At 42.1% G+C, this 25007-nt stretch overlaps 1 protein-coding gene across 3 annotated transcripts in view; it reads right to left on the bottom strand.

The window, feature by feature from the left end:
* Positions 1-24125, bottom strand: part of LOC118099376 (disheveled-associated activator of morphogenesis 1) — a 51079-nt gene extending 26954 nt beyond the window's left edge. For 2 of the 3 annotated variants that reach the window (XM_035143921.2, XM_047338044.1), the window contains exon 1: positions 8866-9305. The gene's annotated coding sequence lies outside the window, so the exon portion shown is untranslated. Of the gene's footprint in view, positions 1-8865; positions 9306-24004 lie in introns of those variants that run through there. The other variant, XM_035143920.2, reaches the window with a different exon arrangement.
* Positions 24126-25007: the final 882 nt, after the last annotated feature.

Raw genomic sequence — 25007 nt, 5'->3', positions numbered from 1 at the left:
TAAATTTTGTGGTCGACCTAAATAAAACCTGATGCCATCACTGTCTTATTTTAGCTATTTCTTTGGTTCATCTGTGTTCCCTCTATCCAGCAACTGTACTTTTCAAATTTGTCACAGCCCTGGGGGATTTTTAAAACCACGAGAAAATCTAGAAATATTAACTCATTCATAATATTATTCACCCTAAGAAGTCCTTTGATCTGTTTTGGCCTCTTCTGATAAACCAATGCTAACCAAAGAGATGAGAATCCTAAAAAAGCAAAACAGAAAGATAGGTTACGATTTAAGTTGCCATTCCCAGGTAAACTATGTGATCACCATTTGATCCGACACATGGGGGCTAACAAACCAGTAAATTGTCTGGACAACTTGTCAAACAAAACTGACAATTGCCACATTCGTTTCCTCACTAAAAGAATCACTCTTTTTCCAACAAAGACAGCAAAAGTACTAATATATACAATGTCCAGTCAATGAAAAAGCTTATATTGCATTACATAGAAAAGGTGCCTGAGGGCAAATGGCCAAACGTGGGATAAAATACACAGCAGTTCACTCGTGAAATACACACAGTGTATTTATTTTGACACATCCTTGACTTTTCCAAATAGACTACCAGAGGCCTCAGCAGCAGCCGTTTGGCTTCACGCTCGCCATCTATTCTAGTATGAAGGGAAGAAGTGATTCAAAGCCCTCTTTGACCATATTAGTCCACAAAGCTGCCCATCTTTTCCATTAGCTAAAGCGAGCTGTAAACTTTGTATAAACCCCCGAGCCAGAATGGGACAGCATTGGTCTCCGTCCAGCTACAGGAACCTGGATGTGTCAGGGCTCGGTCATGTGGGGAGGTGTGCAAAGAAGCCAACCACAGCGGCAAAGAGACAGGGGAAGGTTTAAGGTTTGAACGTGCAGCCCGATTCAATGTGAGGACTTTGTGTCTGTGCTGTAATTGTTAACCTGTGAGACCTGAGACCTCCCGGCAATAACCCCCGGAGGTTGTCTGTCAGACGGTCAAGGTTGCCAACATAACAGGGGCCTGTTGGAACATGAGGACATTCCTCTCATAGCCAGGTGAGCCCTGTGACCCTGAACAACAGCCATACAGGAGCACCTTCCACGGTCACCTGCTCTAAAAGAGAGGCAACACGGATTACAATGCACTGCAGTTCATGTACAACTCAACCTGTCAAAGTGAGGCCTTACCGCTCGACGCAGTAAAAGTCAGCAGAATTGATGGCTACTTCCAGGAATGATCTTTGTATTAGGCATGTTCGAAATGTTAAAAGTCAGCAAAACCATGATAATGCTACACAACAGCTGCACTTTTCCACATAATCCTGATGAATGATGTTTATATTAACATAAATCCCCTCTTGGACTGCAGTGGAGAAACATCATGACTTTCGTACTAGGCCGCTGTTCTCAGTACAAGGCTGATTCTTTTGTACTTCTTTATTCGTACACATCCAATAATTAAACCCGCCCACCCATGTTCACGCAAACACTTCACTCTTTGTCTGGAGGAGATTTCTATCCTTGGATAGCCTTGTTGTTTTCTTGACCATGTGGTTTTGGCGGGTGACCTGGCGTGAGGCCAGACTGTAAAAAGAATCCCAGTGTTTGTAAAAGTGAATGTGAGCCTGTGTACGCTGCCCCTCAGACCTCTCAACGTAGACCTGCATGAACTGTCAGGTCTGCTGGAGAAAAGGCAGAAGTTGAGAGGAGCATCATAAGATAAACACAGATGAGAGATGCTCACGTTACTGAACATGTGTGAAGAGTTACAAAGAACAGAGTACGAATTCAACGATGACCGGACACATTTCATCAAGCTGTTGTCTTCTAGCTTTTCCAAAGTCTCTTTTCTTTCTCTTTCTGAATTTACAATTTCCTTTATTTCGCTAAATGGTATTTCACCATAGACTGTAAAACAAGTAGTGGAAAAAATGTGAGCTATACTTATAATCTTTAACCATTTAAATTTAGTAGTAGAAATTGTTGACCAGTGCCTACATTAGTATTTGTCACTACTGTGTAGTTAAATGACTGCTCTCATAAATACATTGCTTTGTGTTGAATTTGTAAACACAGGCAGGTCAACTTCAAGCTAATGCTAATAGACCGACATGTGCCTGACTTGGAGCAGGAATTCAACCTTGGAGAGAGAACAGAGTGGACAGTAGAGTATTGAAAGCAGATGTGTGAAATACCTTCTTCTGCACCAGCTGGTATCTCTCAGCAGTTTCTGGCTCTACTTTTAATTTCTGAAATCTAAAGCTAATAATGGCCTTTATTACAAGCCGTTCTGTGATGTTGGCCGGGACAAAATACAGACGAACAGTTCAGTCATGTTTCTAATTGAGCAGAGAAGTACTGGAGCCAAGGGCAATGGAGAAAACCATGAATGAGAATGTGGGAATTAAGACACTGTGCAGCTTGACCCTAACCTCTGACCTCTGTGCGGAGAGAGAAAATGAAATTCCTCTCAGAAAATGGAATCGATAAAGTGTTATGGTACCGTTATTATCATCATCCTTTCACTGCATAATTTCTCGATCTCAGGATGACAGAATAAACTCAGTAATGTCAACATCTGAGGGAAAGTCCTATAATTTCATGAGATGTTTCAGCTTAGGTAGAAAAAAGAATAAATGTAACCACTGTTGACTGACTGCTTTGGTATTTAGCGTATAGCTGCAGCTGTGTTATAGGCTGAGCAGAAAGGCATTTGGTTCACAGAAGTTTAATCTTCTTTTCTGATTTAGGATTGGGATGGATCAGACGTGCAATTTGTCGTTCATGTCATCATAGTACTTTCAATGCAAAGCACCTCGACACAGTTTTACACTATCCCACTGCCCGGCTTTACAGTGTTTCTCACACAGACCCCAAAAAAAAGGAAAATTATTCAGCACAAGAGGGTGCTTATGTTGAACAAAGCCACTGAAGTCATGGTTCATGGTTTGGGGATTGCAGTGTGCTTCACTCAAGAGGCTTATGGACTTTTGGAAAACCCCCATGATTGTTGAACGCTGCACTTGGTAATTTATTTTGGATCAATTTGAAAAGCTGCAAACAAAAGACCCAGGAGTCCCACAGTGAAGGCTATTGGTAGTCGCTCCATCAAAACACTCGGCCTGAGCCTGAGCTGACCAGCTGAAAATCAATCAGCGGCCCAGTATTTGCTTGCTTAACTTGTGAAACTGAACCTGTTTTGACCTGAGAATAAGTTCACCACCACAAAATCTCCATGTCTCCCTGCAGCTGTAGAACGTGTATTACTGAGATTTCTCCCAAGAAAGACAAATCTGTATACTCATGCCTTTGCTCAAAGTAGCTGTTAACTAACAGTGAACAGATCCATCAATTACCCATGTTAATCACAACTTTGGCAGTTGTTTTCATGTTAAATATGGTGTTTCAAATTGTCCACGTTTCTCTGGTTTAGCTATGGTACAAATGGCACAGTGGTGCCCAATTGTCTTGCACAGCTGGATAGCATGTATAGCGCTCATTCTGCCAATTAATTCATGGAGCCCCGAGTACACAATGAGTAAACACACACAGACTTGGACACACATCAGAAAATAACTGGGCCATGATAGAAATGCTGACTGGCAGGTTAAGAGGAGATTAAGATCAATCACTTCTCAGCTTCGACTAGTCAGACGGCTGAAACCCGTCGTAATAACTGACCTCAGTGTGAAAGCAGCAGTGTCGCAGCAGCAGAGCTGTTTGTCTCTGATGTGTGTAAGTGTGTGCTCTCATGTGCATTTACATTACAGGATTATGTGTCAAGATACGACAAAGGCATTGCCTCTGGAGCGTTACTGTCACATGGTTGAGGGAGTTGTTGCCGAGGATCTCAGATTACTGGATTAACATACAGCGATGCAGGGAAAGGGATAACAGCAAAGACAAGCACAAAGCAAGCATGTATTCTATCAGTTTGTATAATTTAATGTGAACTACTTCCACTTGATCAAGTCCAAAGTTACTCAGTAGAATTTGCCATTTTTTAAGCAAAACAAACATTCTGGTCCTGTGTAGCAGACAAAACAAACATCTCCACACGGGCTGTTGAAAACGATGATGGGTATTTTGTCAAACTTTACAGACAAAACAATCAATCTAACTACAATGGCAGTCAGTAGACCTCAACAAAAGGCTCAAACTGCACCAAATTGCACATAATCATAGATATCAGTGAAAATGTCAAAAAATCCTTACACATGTTGCAATGTTAAAGAAAGTGAAAAAAGTTCCTGGATCTGCCCCTTTGTCCGGATCCACCCAAAAATACAATCATCCTTAGTGGCTGTCCCTAGTCTGTGTTATACCATAATCACTGCATTCTAATGCTGTGCCCAATTTCCAGATCATCATGACAACTGTTGAGAATGAAAAGTGTTTCATATTATAGCCAAACTCTGCATTGGAAAAAAATTCCTAGATTCTATCTGTGTGCGTGTAATTAGACAAATAATCACAATGGTAACATTCAACATTACATTTAATGGTGCACAACAAGCCTAAATACAACTGTGTGCTCAGTTACTAACACACAAAGACTGCAGTGTCTGCTGTAGCTGAAAACAGGGAGCTCCATTAGCCACGTCACAAAGAGGTAATCTAATTGTTGTCCTCGTGGTCTTCACACACTTCATCTTAACAGTATCATGGTCACAGCCTGTGATGACTGATTAGTTGAGGAACAGCCTCAGTATCTCGACCCCATCTACATCTGTCATCATGAGTCGAAGGAAATAATCTGGTCAAAATGGACATCAGACAGGAAAAGATAAAGGCTGTGAAACAAGCTGACTAACTGACTGTGTATCATGCAACACTACAGGTTCCATCTGTGATAATCTCAGCTGGTGACATGTTTTGTCTAGGAGGTATCTGAATTATTTCACAAACAATGGGTTAAGCAAATGCAGTATTGTTTGTCAGTAACACTGTTGTGCTGCTTGGGAAAGATTCAATCATGGGTGAATCTAATTTGTGGTACGTTCCAGCTTTTTACAAGTTTTCTTTTTCCCGTAAGAGATGCCACAATGATGTAAAAGCCTGGAAATTGTCCACTTAATGGCAGCTCACCATATGTCTATTCTAAATTTAACACTTAAAAATGAGTTGCATAATAGAGTTGCATGTTTCTGACAGAACAGACGCACCTCCGATCCATAGAGGTGTCCATACTTTGGACCTATCTGCATTTGAAAGCAAGAAAACTAAATGTTATGTTAAAACTTTGCAATGTTCCACACCCCAAAAAAAAGTGTGGTATTTCCCTTTAAATCTTACATGAATGGACAATAGCACAAGCAAAAAAAAAAGTATATTTAAGACTGGGGAGTGTGCGGCTGAAATGTAGGGAGGACAGAGATTAAAAAGCAGGTTAAAAGGGCTGCTGCTCTTTCCACAGGCAAGGTTGTCAAACCCGTTCCGCAGATAGACTCTCCAACCCCCCACTCTTTAACATGTTAGCATTCTTCCTCGGCTCAACCCTTCAAGTGGAGTTTAGACTTGGGGCAAAGAAAGAAACTGTTAAACATACGACAGTATCCTCACCAGGGTTTCATTTTATTCATCTGGGTTTACTTTGTTGGCAATGTTCCAAAAAAGAGTTTAGTTTAAAAATATTAGGAGTACTTATGCTACCTTCTAATAATGAGCAGCATGTTATAACAGCAAAGATGTTGAAACTATTTCCCCATTTCACAACAACAGCTAAATATTTATGATCTTATCTTTAAGTTTAGATAAAAAAACATCAAGGTGTCCATTTAAAACATTCATTAACAGATAGTTCTGATTATTTGAAGTGGAGTTATATAAGGAACAAGGCCATTGTCTTTACTGGAACAGAAGATGAGCCATTTACTACTGTGGACAGAGCCAGCAGCGAAAACATATTTTAGCCAACTTAGAAAATTTGCATCTTAGTCTGAATATTTTCACCACCCATCAAACAACCCTTTCAATTTGTTCTATATTTTCTCAACAACTGAACTTCTACATTCATACGCATAGGGACACACACTGTATTAAGTCGCAGAACAACAATTTGAGTCATAGCTCCAGTGGTTTGTGGAAGAGAAAACATATTTTAAAATGGAGTGATTATGACAGCGGCAGAAACATTTGTTCAGTGTGGAGTACCTCCTCTGAGTGTACAGAAAAACTTCTGCAGATGAAGAAAGAGACAGAGGGGAAACTTCTGTGGATTGGACGCCAAGTTGGAGCCCATGAAAGAGCCCAAGCTTCTTGGTGGTGCAGATGTGTGAACTGTGAAGCCCACGCCCACAGACCCACAGAGCTACTGCTGCTCTGAGTGGGAGTTGGTTACAACACAAGTTCAGGACCTTTCTTGAATCAGAGGATGCCTGTGCTCCAAGTTATTTGGCTCTCACTACACAATATTGCATAATTGTGTAGGCTGTTACCTTATCATATTTGTGTTGAGTGTTCATCGTCAAACCAAGCTGGAATCAAGAAAACCCACAGCCACTGTTTTACTGTGTCAACCGTAGCCTACAACATTTAATGTTGTAGTATAGCATTAAGGTAATTGCTTCTGACTGGTTAGGATAATATATATACTGCTGAGTTGTAATCATGTTGTCCATATTAAGCGCAACTGGCTGCAGCTGTTATTGGCAAATATCACTAAGACCAGAACAGTCTATCAGATCTTCACAAAAGTGAAGTTTAGCTCTATGCAACCCAAACAGTCGATATATGGTTTTGGCAGAAAACAGTGAACATCGTATGTGAGCTTATGGAAAAGAATACAGAAGTGTACTGGTTGATAAAATGTAATAGCAAAGGTAAAAGACCATCAGATAGCAGTATATAGCAGTAAAACTATTCTACATATAGCAAACATTTAAGTGATACTGGTGGCTAAAATACAGCTTTGCTTCTGGCCGTGTCCTCAATAGCACATGACTCAGCTTCTGTGCAGCTACTCTTCAGCCTGCTTCTCCAAACTGGGAGTGAGCTGACACAAATCTACTGCAGTTAATAAACTGACTGTGGATAAATAGCTCTGATTCTGATATACATCCAATGAACCAATACATTTTTATTAAGTGAGCAGATGCTATATATTGTCCTTAATGGGATATCAAGAAACATCAATTTACGATGAGAAAATTGATTTAAATGAATCATCAGATAATTGAATGCACTTTTATCACAGAAGGTAACTTAAGTAATGTGAAGTATGTATTTGTATGTGAAAGCTAAATTGACTAAATCTAACTAAATACAAAACATATCCTCTTTAATATAAACAATAGCAATTAGTTTAAAATGAATTTAACAGATCACATTTTAAACCCTGATTGGTTTAGTCAATGAGGGAGCACTTTAGCTCTGCTGACAGGGCTGCATAGATTTGTCTGAAAGGTTGGGGGGTTACTGAACTAAAGAATCAATAAGGCCTTGACTAGTAACAGAAAGGGAAGAGAATCGGCACCATCATCAAATATAATGAGCTCTTTAGGCTACATCTGCACTTTTAACAACATTAAAGATATAAGTTACAGCTGAGAACATCATGAGGTGCAGAGGGTCTTCAAGACGACCTCCCTCCGTGTGGCAGGGGGGGCAGTAAACATTATGTGCACTGCAGCTGTCAAATATTAGTCCCAAATGCATTTCAGAGCAGTTAAACAGACTACCTCTCAAATTGTCAATAATGGGTTTTGGAGAGAGCTGTAATCTCTTCCTGGATACTCTGAGCTGCAGCCTGTCCTTAAAAAAAAATCCCTACCTCTTCCTCAGTTGCTATGGCAACCAAAGGGGTGGGTAACCGGTGCAAGCTGGGTGGGTGGGTGATTTAATAGAAGCCCCTTCCACCGCACATTACCCTCCTTTTTAATCTGCTCGGGATGTGTATAGGGGAGAAAATAGGATTTTCTCTCTAATTCAGCGCACATAAAACAAATAACAAAACCATTAAGGATTACAGGGTAAAATCTAGCTGGCCAGCACGAAATCCAGCAGAATTACAAAGAGTAACCGCCTGTCCTTCATACCATCATCCTCCCGTGTAGTATTTACATGCAATGTATACAGAGCCCCTGGGGAGACGCTGAGGAGGTGAGAGTGGAACCTGAGAAGGATGGGCAGTGACAGGAAGTGAGCGGACCCCTCTGTGCTCAAGGTGACTTTCCTTTTCATTGACCTGATTATCTGCACTCCGCCCCATCATCATGGAAAAAAGTATGCCATCCTCTCTCTCTCACACTCACTTGACACTGATAAGGGGCCGTGTTCGCCAAACCAGAGAGGAGCTGGTGGGAGGTACAGCAGCCTGCAGCCTCTGTGTGTGTGTGGGTCTGTGTGTGTGTGGGAACACATACTTCTACAACCACCTCACCCTATCTACAGACCAGCCTTGTCATTACGGGGCATTCCCCATATACAGATGACAACTCTCAACTCTCACCACGAAATCAGCCCCGGGGATCGGTCATAGCCCCGTGTCACCCTACCATCTCCTCCCCCATGGTTACCACAGCAACACCGTTTTCCACACCGACACCTCCTAATTAGACAGACATGACACAATCACCTACGTCTTGGCTAGAGGAATCATGAGCCTGTATCCTGGGGAGTGATAAAGCAAACCACCAACCCCAAACTCCTGCACAGACACACACACAGATATGATAACCCTGGGCTATCCGACCGCCACACACACACACACACGCACACGCACACGCACACACACACACGCACACGCACACACACACATTCCAGTCAGAAGATAGCCGGCTCCTGCACTCCTTTTCCTCGCACTCATTTGATTACAGGGTAGAACCTGAAGATTCATTGAGCTCTTCTTACCCTGTCCAGGAGTGAGCTCGCCTCTGCTGCGCTCCGAGCATTCCCTTTATATCCTCAACTCACTGCCGGCTTTCTGCACTGTCGACAGCAAAAACGATGCTTGTACACACCACGCAGCACCTCGGAGCATTTCCTACGCAAGGTAGGTAATCCACGCCGGTTCAAAGCCGTCTATTCGGAGGTTGGAGTGACTGATGAACTCCTTGAATCCCAGAGGCTGTCAATATCAGCCAAGAGGAAAATCCCAGTTTGACAGAGGCTGTAAATGTCTGATGGCCGGGGGGCAAACAAGAGGTGAACTCGTCACACAGCATGAGCTGCTGCTTGAGATCTTGCGAACAGCCAGCTGGCCGGGAAGGACTTTTCCTCGGCGTGTCCCACTCCCTACACTCGACCTCCTTCTCTCTGCCTTTCTCTGCAGAATGCCGTGGGGGCAGAGGGGACAGGCACAGATGTTACTGGCTCCAGACCACACCTCTTTTCAACACTCCCATTCCTAATAGGATGCAGCCGAGCCGTGGCCACCGCCCAGCTCACCCCCTCCCCCTTACGCTGGCTTGAGACAGCGCGTTTAGGGTTTGTTTGGAGAGGGCTTGTTTGGAGAGCTGCAGGAGGGGAAATAAAGTTGGAGGTATGAAATGTGTAAATGTGGATGTTGGAGGGGACCGTGGTGAGGATCATTTAAAGTGTCACAGAGACAATGAGGAAATTAGGTAATACTGCATGTGATACATGCACGTAACTCTACATCCAATCATGTACCTTAAAGTCCTCCTGTATATAATTAAGTACAGAACAGAAACCATCCTTACATTGTGGCAAAGAGGAGACGTCTGACAAAATATCCAAAGGATTTTAATCTAAACAGACGCTCCCACATGATTTACAGCACAAGCCTGACTCCAGCATCGCAGCTAATTACTGGCTCACAACATCCAGAACCTATAAACACTCCTAGATTGCAACATAATGGCATTTTTTGGATGGAATAAACAAAAGGAAATTAAGCTCAATGAGTAAGTGTCTAACTTGGAAGAAATGCACACAACAGCACAGTACTTTGGTCTTTTGCTGCAAGATTTCATGTGCAAAATAGTAATGTAGTAAAGTAAAAAGTCTGTAAAGATTCTCAGTCATCCAGCAAAGCTTATGAAGGTAAAGAAGTAGCACCACCCATTCACAAATTTTAATGGAAATTCATTGGCATAATCCTTCTGACAAACAGACAAACATATGCAGGTGAAAACATAACCTCCTTGGTGGAGGTAATTATTTCCATCATGTCAGATCATGTCCTTTATATCATAGGTTTTCACAAGTAATTTTGAGGGAATCATAAAATCCCACTTTATGATTTACTGCAAATATTTTATTATAAATTTGTTATTAATAATTTTTCTAGAGAGTAAATTCTTTCACACATTAATAATCTATGATGATTCTACAACCAGATGCAGCATTAATAGTGTTCAGACCCAAAACAATGACAAAAAAATTATGCAACCAAAAATGAATAATTCATCTTAAAACCACTATCTGCTGTTTACCCCATGAGGAAACTGGTGGTGGTGGTGGTGGTGGTGGTGGTGGTGGTGATGGTGATGGTGGGGGGGTGGTGATACTAATGCTTGCATCAAACATGCTTGTGTTTTCTGCAGCATTGTCATACACTAAGCATTTTCAAACCCTGCAACTGCAAACTTGATGTTCGGTTTGTAGTTTGTGGCCAATAGTGATCAGGATGGAGCAACCAATGACTCAACAAAGTCCAGGTTCATCTTTTCATTGTCCCCAGTACAAATGGTGTGAAAGGGGGTGTGAAATATGAGAGGGGGTGTTGAGTCAACTTTGAGGTCATTTCTGAAGCTGTATCATCCATAATAGTTACTGTTTGGTCCATCTTTGTTCATACAGGAGGTGAGAGAAATCAGACATGCTCTCATAAGAGAACAGAAGTCACCCACCTCATTCAGGTCCTACAGGTTTCCCTGCAGGTGTTGACAAAATAAGTGTCATCTCTCCGTCATTCATTTCTGGTGCTTCAGAAGTGAGGCAGGTGTTACTGCTACAAGACGTCATAGAGCTTTTGTTGTATATTTTGTTACTCAACACAGCTTTGCCCAATCGGTGTAATAAGAAAATGCGAGTAGAGTATCAAATGGCCTGTAACTGAGCCTGTAACTGAGACAATGGAATTACCCAATTTGAGACTCTGAGCCTGTCTGCCAGAAAGAAGGCACATTTCAGACCTAAAAGGGGGATTCAAACCTTTTTCCGTAACAGCTGGTGGTAATCCCCCAGATGTAAATAGCATTAGAAATGTCGCCTATCTTCATCCCCTTGAATTCATGCAGTACTTGACCACTTTTCTTGCTGTTTGGAGGTCAGTAAAATCCCTTTCATGATTTCTAGGTTACAGAAACGGCTAGAATCTAACCAACAGCTGCAATTTGCCGATGCCAATGTGTGAAGTTGTCTGCAGCTTTTAGATTTCTAGACCACTTCCAAGTCACGTTATTACTAGTTGATATAAAACTTAATCTTGTGAAGCATTGCAACTTCCTTCTTTGATTTACTTCTTAGATTGCCTGCTCTGTAGCCTGACCCAAGAGACTGGGCCTGTGGGAAACCAGTTTATCTCAACAGGATTGGTGTTACAGACATCAGTGGCGAGCCACGCCGGTGCAGTCATGAATGGATAACAGTGGAAGCTGTACAGTCCTGGGTAGCTGCCTCTGAAAAGAATGTCATGCAGCTGGAATAACAGACAGGTCCTGTTCCCATGGAGGGCTTCTGTTCTGGTGGGACGGGCCATCCGTGACAATACAAGCCAGGACTGTTGTTTTGGTGACCTCGAGGGCAACAGGTACATGCAGGGACACGGACGGTGGTGACATTTGTCATGGACTGTGTTATTATCCTGCCTTTCTGTTCTGTAATGATTTACGATATCGAGTCCTTTTTTGGTCATAATGACTTGTGAAGTCTTTCTCGGGGACAGTGTCTCCACCACTGAGCGCTTCAGATAACAGACAACTAGGAAATGGGCTTAAACTACGCAGATTTATATCCAGGATATAACTCCACCACTGACGGCTTCAGATAACAGACAACTAGAAAATGGGCTTAAACTATGCAGAGTTATATCCAGGATAAAATATTAATCACCAATACAAAGACAGAGTTTTTTTTCTCTTTCTTCTTTTACCTGAAAGTAAGGAAAACATACTCTACTCTGACAGAAACTGTAGTCCAGTGTTTGTGTGAACCTTTTCTAACTTTCCTGAACTTCTCTGTTAATTATTAAGCATGTGAGGGCAGACAAAACTCAACTTTACCCTTTTCTATCTGGTTTTCAATAGGGAAAATATTTTCCTGTTGCTTTGGTGTTGCCTTTTATGTTTTGGGGTCATGAACTAACCTAGGAGGCAACATTGCAAAAAACATGATGACAACATACAAAGCAGAAGACAACAAGGGATTCAAAATGTAGAGAATCTAAATCATTTTAGAGCTTGCGACTAAATATTATATTTAAAAGACCACGTATGACGAACAAGAACTTAATTAAACGTTGAAAGTTCCTGAAGCTTTACAATACGTCAACAGCGAAACCAGGAAGCGTGGAAATTTGATTGGCTGCAGATTGTAGATGACCCTGAGAAGTTCAGCTTTGATTACATGCTTGTTGACAGGGTTTCTCTGGTTATACAGAAAAGAAAAACATAATGTGGTGAAATGTTAAGCCTTCTGCTTAATGTGTGAAACACTGGGTCGGTCGAAAGCCACACACACACACACACACTGGACATAGGGTAGAAACAGTGTAGAAGGAAATGAATCCACAAAGCCGCAAACTGAAGCATCCCAGTTCGAGGAGTTTGTGAAAATGAACAGAAAGTTCCACCTCATGCCAAGTATAAGCATATTCTGATCTGAAACATGACTGACAGCCCCGAAATAAAAAAAACAGTTTCTCCAACTGCTGCGAAGGAATGTGTGAAGGGGGAACGCTATATTATGGCTTGTATCATGTGGTGGAAGCCGACAGCGCTACACCGTACATATGCTTCAGTCAGGGTGGGGCTATATCCATAAATTCCTCCCATGCAGCCCTTCCCTTGCTGGAGACCCTAATGATCACAAATTAAATTCCAGGATTAAAAAGGGTCCAACTGGTCTCTCTACCCACCCTCTGGAAAGCTTGTAATTACCCCCTCCTGGAATAGAAAGGTCCATCCCAGGAGGGGGTGCACGGCTTTCCACATCCAGTAATCTCCTGCAATGAAAACAAGTAACTGCCCACAAGTCTCACTAAGGTACAGTGTTTGTGAAATTAACTCCATTTATATCGTGCTTTTCTAATCTGCCAACCACCTTAGAATTCATGAATGTCTCATTCACGCATTCATGCACGCATTCACACGCTGATGACACCGCTTCAGGAGTAATTATGAGTTCAGTGTCTTGCTTAAGGACATTTGGACCCACTCTGTAAGAGCCGGGGTTTTGAACCAGGAACCATTCATTTTGGTAGGGAGATAATAACAACAACCTAGACATAGAAATTTTTATCCTGTAATATTTCATGGTCGAATTACCCACATGATGTTTTCTATTATCTCACATGATCACATAGACTGAGGCAGTGTTCCCTGTATTCCAGTAAAAGTGCTCACATGATGAAATCTATGACTTTTATAGCCTTACTTCACATATCAGCAAGATTGTCCTCAGTGGATTAGCTTCTTCAAACTTTTGAAAATAAACTTATATAATGTTGTTTTGGATTACCTTATTTGCTTGTTATCTCAAAAAGAAGGCGATTTTCATCTGTTGATATATCCTCTGACAGCTCTAATCTCATGTACTAAAACAAATTATCTAATCATTCAGAACATGTACAATTGAAAAGCAAAGGCATTACTCAACTACACAAATAGAGTCAGATGTCCCGGGAAGAAGTGAATAACAGTGCTGCTAAAATATTATGAGGCGAGTGGCTGCAGCTGCAGTGAACGTGCTTGTAACGGATTGACAGAATTTGAGGGTTAAAAGGCTGTGGCTTAACTTGCTGATCCCTCCAGATGTAGGCCAAGCGAGAAATCTGTGGTTAAGGATTTTAGAACGGAGAGATAAGAACGAGGAGGGAGTGTAATGTATAGCGTGGCAGCAGAGGTAGCATATAAACAAATCAACAAACAAATCCAATAGAGTAACATTAATCCAACATAATCCAATCAGTATCCAGTCTGCTCTGAGGGTGAAGACTGCTTCATACCACAGAGTGCATATCGGCTAATGTCACACTAGTCTGCTCACCAGACTAAATCCATGAGAAAAGGTCCAAGGTCTCGGCCTTATCTTTGACCGCCAACATGGATGCAAAACTGGCTTATGGCCACCCAGACGCATGACTGACACAGACGCAAAGTCTTAAGGTGAAGCCAAGCCAGCGTGCAGTACACGGCCATCTTGCATGGCTGAATGGCTGTGTTACAAGCTGCTTATCTCAAAGTGTGCCATAATCTCAGCAGGGGGGAAATAACCTGAGACCAGATACAAGTCAAAACAAAATATAAATGATGGAAATTGAGCTGAAAAGCTCAAACCAAGAGCAGAGCAGTGAAAGGAAGACATGAGACTAAAACAGAAGCAGCAGAGAGGGGATGTTTGGACTTTAACAAGGACACCTGCTGTTTAACAGAATCAACCTGACAGCCTCTGCCCTGTGGCATCTGAGCTATCAACTGTGCAAGGCAAACATCTGGAACACAAACAACATGATGTTCAGGGTAACAGTACACTTCAACATGGAATCACTGCTACTGTTTGTTTAGTTTTGGATATAATCTGCTTCAAAGTGGGAATATTGCACCTTAATTCCACCTCACTATTCTTTAAAAAAGAAACCACTGTGAGGTGGCTGTGCTGTAAACGGTGGTGGTCCAACATAGCAACTTGCAAAGTCTCTCCTCAAAAGGTTTGAAATTTCAACTATGACTGTGTCCTATGGTCTTCTCTCTTGAACTATTGTCCCCAATGTTTTCCAAGGGTACGGCACCCTTTCGACTGTTTCGTCTGTATCAATGACCTTTCAGAAGATGCCCACAAATACAGACAGAATGAACGCATAGTACGGAGAGAAGACTACGCCCATTGTCGTATCATTTTCTAATGTTTAGCCTTAACATGTCACGCCTCTGACTTCGTCAGCATGCTATCTAAAATCTGCCATCTTTGATTTGTTTGGTGTAAACAAGCAAACCCTAGCATGATGTGGTTCTCTTAATGGCAATATATCGTGATCACCGTTTAAAATAACACTTTATTTTAAGGGTTAGATAATTGAAAGATGAACTAGCCGTTTTATCGGATCACCAATAAATCATAACACCGGTAAAATTAAAACAAGTTGCACAACTGTGAGAAAAGAAAGAAATTGGACGTGGACAAAAGTCGCCACTAAAAACTGAAATACAATACCTCCCAAAGAACATTTAGCTGTTGACGCAGCTGGTTTCGTCTGACTGCATGACTGTTTTGACGGCTTCTCTACAGTAATGTTATCACACAGATATGTTATACTGTGGGAACGTTTTTGGTTGAAGCAGCAACCTAAAACCTCGCCCAAGGGAACGAAGATGTCTCATGTGGTGGTTACATTGACAACGTTTCAGATAAACAGAAAACATTTCTCACATTGTAACAGGAAGGAATGAAGATAAGAGTTTCACTCCAACCCGGCTGCAATTCTTCACTGTGGGGCTTTCATGAACGTCATTTGTAAGAAGTCACAATGTGAATCACAACAAAACAGGAACAAAAAGGTGCTTTTTTTCAAAAATTCTACCAATTCAATAGGAATGTTAGTGACTGATATTACCAGCTCCAGAGACGCCAACTCAGTTAATGGGAAATTACATTAATATGGTAAAAATACCAATGACGTGATGATGAATGAGCTGAAGAGATATGCAAATGATACAGAGAGTGAAAGTGATAAACCAGGGCATGCATTCATTTCCATATATTACTCAGAGGATTATCTCAAATCAAAGCAGTCTGCTACATCCATCATCAATTTCCAAAGAACTTAGCAACTCTTACTGAGTGGCCTCAGTGCGGCTATGAACTTTTGCATTGATAAAGTTGCATCAATTCATGAGTGACACAAGGATAAGAGAGGCCTAAATGTATTTTTCTGTCCTTGCTCTCCTGCTTGATAACTTGTCAGAACTTGAGCGTGCTTTCTCAAGGGCGGGGCGGCATTTTAAGAGCAGGATAAAGCATGCCGTGCTCTGGCACAGTCTGCCGCTGAATCTGATATCTGTCTGCTTGTTTCGCCGGCTGTTACGCATACGATGGTTTGTGTCTAAGGAAAAAACATGCCGGCATCTCAGCTGTTCCAACTGAAGATGTCAAACAGGATGCAGGGCATATCCCGCATATCCTTGTGGAATTCCTAAAAAGTGTTGTTATGTAGCCGGAATTAGAGAAGTTGCACATTCAGGAAAAGACGTCAAAACAAGCTTTATATTTTAGTGCAAAAGATCGAAATCAGAGGACTAAGACTGCTCAAGATGCTGCCATTGTCGCCTTTCCTTCTTTTGAGATGAATTCTGAAGGTGCCCTGATAAGACACCAGAACTCTCGTCTTTAAGGATTAAAATGGTTTGTTAGTGAGCATGCCAACGTTCACTTTATTATGTTGAACAAGCGTCAGCTGACAGTGATCGACCTGTTATTAATACAACTACAAGTAGGGGCCTGAACTGATGGGTGTACCGAATTCACTGACAGACAAAAGAGCTGGAACCTCGGCTGCAACAACTTTTAAGATAAAATATGATTGAGGGCTCATAGATCCACGTAAAACTGCAAACTCATACAGACTTTCCAGCGTCTTTGCTTTGGGAATTGACTTTAATAACGTGACCTAGACAAAGGGAATAAGAGGCGAGCTAGGATTGAAACATGAATCCCTCCTGGCCCATAAAACCCCCCTTCCTATCCTCCCAAACCAACATCTACACCCCCCACCCCCACTCCCCCCACACACACACACACACACACACACACACACACACACACACACACACACACACACACACACACACACACAGGACAGGACCCACATGCTCCCTTTGTTTGAACCGCAGCGTGGCCACACTCTCTCCACATCTTATAGCTGGAGGCACCCAAGTGATTAATTTCAATGCTCATTGTCATCGCAACCTGAGGTTTGCTTCAGTTCTCTCGGTCTGGCAAGAGAACAGTCACTTTCCAACTTTGTTAACAACAACTGCCTCCACTCTTGAGCCAAATAAATAAATAAAAAAGGAAAGCAAGGCTATTAATTAACAAATACACAGGCTGAAAAAATGTGGTGATTAAAAGACTTAAGTCAGAAACAAAACCAAGCAACCACCAAGTACAGCTATAACCTCTGTCATGTGAGATTCTGTAAAAGCCTGGGATAATTATGTCACTCCATAAAACAGGCATCAACCAGGAAAGACAATTTCCCTTTATCAAAAGTGTGTGGTGCTTTTCAATTGTAAAACTGCTGAACTAGGAAAAGCACTTTTTTACTTGTTTTTTTTAAATGCATTTAGTTGATAGACCAGGATGTCCCAAAACCTAATTTCATTTAATAAGGTGTAAAAGTAGAATCCTCTTGTTCTGTAATAAAATAGATTATTTTATATACCAACTAGTAATATCAAAAACATCTGGATATTTCAATTATAAACTTATATTTGTGATATATAATGTCCCATTTAATTCTAGCATTAGCTGACACTTTATCCATCTGTCTAGTCATTTCATTTGCAAGTACAATCGGTGCTGCACTTTACTCCTTTAAGTATCACATTGTTACAACGTCTTTACCTCTTTTAACAACCTGAAAAAGGAAACTTGGCAGGAATCAGAAGTAGCACAGCTTGTACTGTGCTCTCCAAGGTATAACAGCAACAAGTTCAGATCGGCCCCAAAAAATAATTTCATAGGTCACCCAGTTCTAGATATAGAACCAGAGGCCTGCAGTTCAAGGCTTGTTTCTCTGGAGGGAGCCTGCTCTGACGATAGGTCTGCACTGCAACACCAGGTCTAAACACGGTTTATGCAAGTTTTAGTAAATGGAGGTTAATGTGCAATCGTCTTGAGATTTATACTGAAATCTGACAATCTCATCAGATTTCATATTCTTATTAATTAGAAAGTGCAATGACAGCAAATAAAAGCAGTAATTGTGGCTGTTTTCCCCATCAGTTTATGTTCACTTTATCTAGTAGCTATGATGCATATTTTATTGCAGATAAAATTGGGTTACGAGTGAATGAGTTGCCATGAAGGAGCCATTATTCAGCTCAAGGTCTGAAAGCTGTCAGCCTAAAGCCCATTAATTAAAAATCTGCCACCACCAAGTGGCCAAGCTGGAAACGGGGAGTACTGCTCTTTCACCTCCGAACAATCAGTGAGGTCAAGAGTCAACGGTCTTGGGAGGGGACATGCAGTCGCTGAGTGGGTATCTAAACTGGCCAACGTAAATAATCACCTCAAGTTTCAAATGAGGAGATGATGGAAGAAAAGAAATGTGCAAGTATGAATAGAGCTGTTTTTCTGTTTTGCTTCTGCTGATATACAATTCAAGCTATTAGTAGCAGTTTATCAGGGGCGAACCAGGCTAAGCAAGGTAAATTAACTGTTTTATATGTGTTTTAGTCCAAAATTATAACATTGTTCACATTCTGTTTGTTCACAGGTTGTTAGTTACGCGTTTTGTTTCAGGCCTTTGCTACAAAACGATGCTGGAAAGCCTATAATTTTTTCCTGCTTATGTCCATCAACATCTGACAGTAATGGTTTATGCACTCACCTTTTTACCAAATTAAAATTGTACCACGCTGAGAGGTTTTCCAGCCCAGCCCCCCAAATCCTCAAAAGTGCGAGGTCGGGTCTTGGGTGTGGCCAACAATGGCGATCCAAGCCCAGCTGTCCCAACAGCAAGGACAAGTGCAAAGCTGGGGCCAGACTGGGGGCAGGGTGTGGCATGGCAGGGGTGCCATGGTGACGGAGCAGGCCTCGACAGAGAAGGGATGCTAAATGAAGCTATTGTCTGGCCCAAGTGAAGCACACTGCACAAAGAATAGCACATTCAAACAGTCGCGCAGGCTCATTGTTGTGGCAGGCCAGCAGGGCTGCAGACTCACAGGATCCACTGCACATCTCACAGAGAGCTCCACCTGAGACCATGACACTCTGATACCAACAAGAACTCTCCTAGCAATTTTTAATCAATAAATATAACTCCACGTATTTACATTAAAATGTTGCTCTGTCTCTGACACATTTACAGTAGTGCAGCAAGAGGGTTCCTGGTTCGAATAGCAGTTTGGCCATGGTCGTTCTGTATGGAGTTTGCATGATCTCCCCGTGTCTGCGTGGGTTTTCTCTGGGTAATCTTGCTTCCTCCCAAAGTCAAGAGACATGCAGATAATGGTTACGTTGATTGGAGACTCTAAAAAATGTACCTTAGGTGTGAATGTGAGTGTGAATGGTTGTTTGTATGCCTGTTGGACCTGTGATACACAAGTGACCTATCCAGGGTGTAAACTGCCTCTCGCTAAAGCTAGGATTTGCTTAATCCCCCCTAGAACCTAAAAAAAAAGATATGCATATAGAAAATGGACGGATGTGCTAATGAAGTAGGTGTAGGTGTGGTGATGCATAAAGTCAATTGAGTTTATGGGCAAAAATCACCAGACAGGAATGTCTGATTAAGATAATCCAGTTCCCACCATTGCCCTGAAGCACTGCTTCACACTGATTTGCAGTGTTGTCCACAATGGTAGAGATACCAGGGTAAAAGAAATATCATCAGTAGACCCTCACAGTTCATACTGCACAAGGTCATAATGTCCAGACACTGCATAGGGAGCACAGCAATAGTAACAATAGGAACAGAGTTAAATAAATATGTATAATAACTGGATTTGCCACATTCTCTAGCTATGAACATTCTTGAACTGACGGTGCCCACTAATAATTCCAGTGTAAGCATCCACTCAATACTTAGCCAAATTAATTATAGACATTAACCGATATCCAGTGTGCACGTAAAACTGTTTGACAGAGCATGGTTCACAATAATTCATAGCCATAATGTGCAAAAAGAGAAGATCATATAACATTTAAATAAGGATGTGCATTTTAATTACTCTCACGAGAAGAAAAAAGCAATCACAGAGTCTGTGGTTCAGCACCTGCTTCCGCACATTAATGTAACCGCAACATCCAGAACCCGTGCTGACATATGGAGGTCTTATAGGGCTCAGCTGTGTTACAGCCACAGCTAAATGACACACACCCTTGAATAAATAATTAGTCCATACCTCCCCCCTGTTGTTTGGTGCGGTCGTTTACTCTTTCACCGTGTGGTGCTTAATACGGCCATGGAAGCTGGTGTCTCCCTGCTACGCTGCCCTTCCTGTGAAACTTAACACTCAGCTCATTAACCCAGTCCCCCAAAGAGCACTTCAGCAGTGTTTGTGTGTGCTGATGGAGAGGGGCGTAGGTACAATACACTGACAGTTAATGAACTGAACTGAAGATTCCGTCAACTGGAATTAAATTTATACATTACATGTATGTTTTATTTTGATGAAATATGAGGAGAGAAAATAGACTCGTTATAAACTATTGCAGATGTTTTTAGTGAGTTATTGCTGGAACAAGGGGTGTGGACACGCCCCTTTGGAAATCTGCTGATTTAGCCACGATCAGCTGCCAAAAATAAGCTGAGCAGTCGTCAAAATGGCATTTTTTGATTTGCAGTCTTTTCACCACCGACACTACACATTTTTTCTACATTCTTCATTTTTCTAACTTAAAATCCACCATCGTGCAGCCGACATTATCTGGAGAGAACAATCCATTTGTTTGCGGAATGCATTTGCTTGAGGACGAAAGAACAAGAGTCGGAAGAGATGACACATCCCCCTCGGGCAAACCCAAATTATCAAAAGGCTCTACTTCCTTACCTGATTAACATAATTGTTAAGGTTCAGGGTAAAATACCAGATGGTTTTTGGAGTTCTACTCCCTATACAAAATGATTACAGACGCAGAGAGTGACGGACATACTGATCACTTTATCCTCTTAAATTATACGCTGGGGGATAAACATAACAATAATTGGTTTAACTTTCACCAAGGACACTTTTCGCTGAATTAAGTTTTCGTCAGCACAGAGCGTGTTCATGTCAGTGACAACTGCCGGATGATGTGAAGCAAAAACAAGACAGACTCTGCTGTAGCCGAAGGGAACACGATAGTCTGTCACCTGTTCTTATGATTGCTGAAGATGACTGACACATGTTAACAGCAACTAATAAACAGAACTAACACAGGACGACGAGCTATTTGTCAAAATAGACGCATTGCCTATTGTTTCCATCAGGCAATGATAAGGACTTTCCATTCACCATGCCCGTTAGGGATTTTTCAATGTGTGACATGTCACAGTAAGAAAAAGCACATGCTATTAAAACATACACACGCCCAGACTGATACATATGTGATAAGTCATACTCAGCCTACAGCATCATATCACCCCTGCTCGGAGGCTTAGAAGCACAAATCTCTTTGGAAAGCATGCGGTTGCAACACTGACTAATAATCTGTGTGCGTATTCAGAAAAACAAAACACGTAACTCAAATGTCAGCGGCTGTCAGCGCTGATCTGTAATCAGCCAACTCCCTGTCTGGAGCATTAACACTTGTGGACAAAATAACAGCCTGGTACATCATGTAAGGTATCTCCAATGTTTACAGTGAAAACATGCCTGCAGACCACACCACAGCAGTAAGCCCTCTCACAAGGCATTACAAGCACACACAGGCCCCTCCATGATTTAGAGTATTCTAATTCTCGGGAATGCAAGCCTTCCCTGATAAGCACCTCACTGGGGGTAATAGCCCACCACCACTGGAACGATAACACTGAGATAATCTGGCGCGTTGTGCTCCCCGACTGACCTGCAACTTCACGGCTTTCACAAGTGAGTCATTCCACTTCTGAGCGGCGCAACAGAGCCGAGTATTAACGCAGAGCAGGTGAAGTATCGAATGTCTGAAAGCTCCGCGGGCTGCTCCTTTTTATCCTGGCTCATGTAGCAGTCAGACTCTTTATGGGGGTCACGCATCTGTACGTAACCTCAGTTTGTCAATCATGGATGAGACCAGCACTTAATATATATTCACTTACTGCAGTTATTTATATCACATATTGAGTGGCCTAGTTGCCTGACTACACTACTGGTGCAAGGTCCAACAATGAATTATTAGCCAAAGTTACCATTTGCCTCCTTTTTTAACATTAACCCCGCAGGCCCATCTATTCCTATACATTAACCACCCTGCCCTACTTATCTTCAAGCATTTTAATGTGAAGAAGTAAGAAGCTATAAAGAATATATATGACCTGGTGTGGAGCCGACACTGAAAGTAATGACCTTTGAACTTTGTCACACTTGGCTGACCACTGGGATCCCCTCAAAGGGACCCTGGAGGACTTGGAGACAGCTGTTCTTTGTTTGTCCTCTTGGGACTGTGGTGTAGGACAGGACGGTGTCCGGCCTCTCCAAAAGACAGAGATGACCGTCCCTGTACATCAGTATAACTTGAGCACAGTAACAACTCTTTAATAAAGGGCAGACTTGTTGGGTGCCCTCTGTGCTGAGAACCAGTTCCTCCCCTCAGGCGGTACAACGTTCTAAACACTCTCTGGTCCCCCTGTCTGTTGATCACTGTTTTATAATGCAATATATGTCAATTTTATCTATATATGAATGTGTGGTGGATGAATGCATTCGATTGTATTTTTTGATACAGCAGATACTGTGATGTCCAAGGCAAATTGCCCACTGAGACAATAAAGTCTACGTTATGTTATCTTGGCATATTATATTATTCTGTGAAAGGCAAGTTCAAGTTAATCCAGGATTTATGGTTCTATCCCTATTGGACAATATTAGTTTACTGCAGTTATACATCTCGTATACTGAGTGTCTTACTTGTCAGACTTTAGTGCAGATACACGCTCTGACGATGAATTATTAGCCAAAGTTACAATGTGTTGACATACGTTTCCCAGCATTAGCTCCATCTATTAACACTTCCCTACTCACCTTCAAGCATTTTAAAACAAAGAACTCAAAAGACAGATATGACCTGGTATTGATTTACACAACGTTCATAGCAGGAACACACCCTTAAAATGAAGCCTACACTCATTGACCTCTGAAATTTGTTGGGACCGTGTTGAGCAAGGCTGTTCTCTCTAAGGGACCCTGGAGGCCCCGGGGAGGAGGACCCGGGGAGGAGGACCAACAGTTCAGAGAGGGGTTTCTCCTTTTTCCTCTTGGGAGTCTGCTTATTATTAACAAATAGCCTGGCTTCTCCAACTTACAGTATTACAACATTATTTTTCAGCAGCTTTCAGATACAAGGTACATCTCCTCCAGCATTTACCCCACAGGCCCTTCAAGCTCAGTGTCAAAGTTTAATATGAAGAACGAAAACGACATAAAGTATAGATATGAGCTGCTATTAAGTTTACATCACTTTAAAAACATTTACACAGCTCCCGAGTGCAGCCTACACAGAGACTGATGACCCCTGAACTCTGCTGACCACTCAGAGGGACCCCGGAGGACCCTGAAGGACCCGGGGACCCTGGTTCACACCCTCGTTTCTCGCTTCTCTTCGTGGGAGCTCAATGTTTATCTAGTAGGACGGGACATGGCCGATGTGCGACACACACAGACACACACACTGGAGCGGACAAAACAAACACAACTTGCAAAGCAGATGTAAATGTCCCCTCCTCCTGTGCGGGGCAGCTCAACTCACTGAAACCGACGCTCCGGGAGGAACAAAGCTCAGGGAGGTAAGAGATTAAACTCGCCGGAGCTAACGTGGACGACGGCGGCTGAGTGGACCGGCCACACCGGTACGGAGGTCAGCGGCGGCGGCACCGCAGCCACACGGCTCGGCGTGGCCCCCTCGCACCGACATTGTTCAAACCGTCCCCCGCGGCGGGTTTTGTTAAAAGTGAAGAGCTGTTTCTTACCTCGTCCCGTTCACCATTGTTCCGGTTGTTCCGCACGTTCATCAGGTGGGTGGAGGAGCGACTCCATTCACAGTCAATACACTGGTAGACGTCACTGATCCACCGGAGCTAGCCGCTGCGCATGCGCCGTGCTGTGTTTACGCCCAGTGACTCATGGGAGTTGTAGTGCGGGGCCAAAACAACGCTCCTCCTTATTGTATGTATGTATGTATGTATGTATGTATGTATGTATGTATGAATGTATGGATGTATGGATGGATGGATGGATGGATGGATGTATGGATGGATAGATAGATAGATAGATAGATAGATGTAGTTTATGACTATAAACTGATTATTAGAGGTTTAAGACAAGATAAGACAGAACTTTATTCATCTCGAAAGAAATAATTGTGCCAGATCTTGCACCAAAATGACAAACAATAATAATAATTATAATATATAGTGACTTTTCTGCCTTTCTTCACGTTCTATTATGATAAACTACATTGGTTTGGCCTTACAACTTTTAAATGGCTCTAGTTCACATTCATAGCTGACAAGCTTTTTTTTTTGCCTTTTAGCTTTTAGTGCAAAGGTTGTATTTTTCTATTTCATGTGCATGAGGCAGGTAATATGTCCTGAGAGCAATTGGCCATCAAGTGTAACCATGGCTATAACCAAAACGCAGTAAAATATCTCCATCTAGTGGCTAAACAGGTGCACAGCTTATAAGGATATTAAAACAAGACATTAGTGCCACCTAGTGTTCTGGAGGGCTGTGTGCATTAAACATTAGACATACTTTCGTTCCTCCACTTTTAGCAGTTTAACCAAGTGGTGTGTTCTTGGTTTGCTTTCAGTTGAGCACAATTGTTGCCTGTACTGTCTTCAACTGAATCAAAAACATTATTAAACTAGTATGGCACTCAATAAAAACCCAGCAGTCCACTCAGACCCCCAATTTTTTTCTTCTTCTTTAATTCCAAGAGAAATCTTAAAAGTTAGCCTCTCACGCAATGTT

The sequence above is a fragment of the Hippoglossus stenolepis genome, chromosome 20 (genome assembly GCF_022539355.2).
Source record: "Hippoglossus stenolepis isolate QCI-W04-F060 chromosome 20, HSTE1.2, whole genome shotgun sequence".
NCBI lineage: Eukaryota > Metazoa > Chordata > Actinopteri > Pleuronectiformes > Pleuronectidae > Hippoglossus > Hippoglossus stenolepis.
The sequence above is the reverse complement of the archived record's forward strand: the minus strand, read 5'-3'. Positions and strand labels throughout refer to the sequence as shown.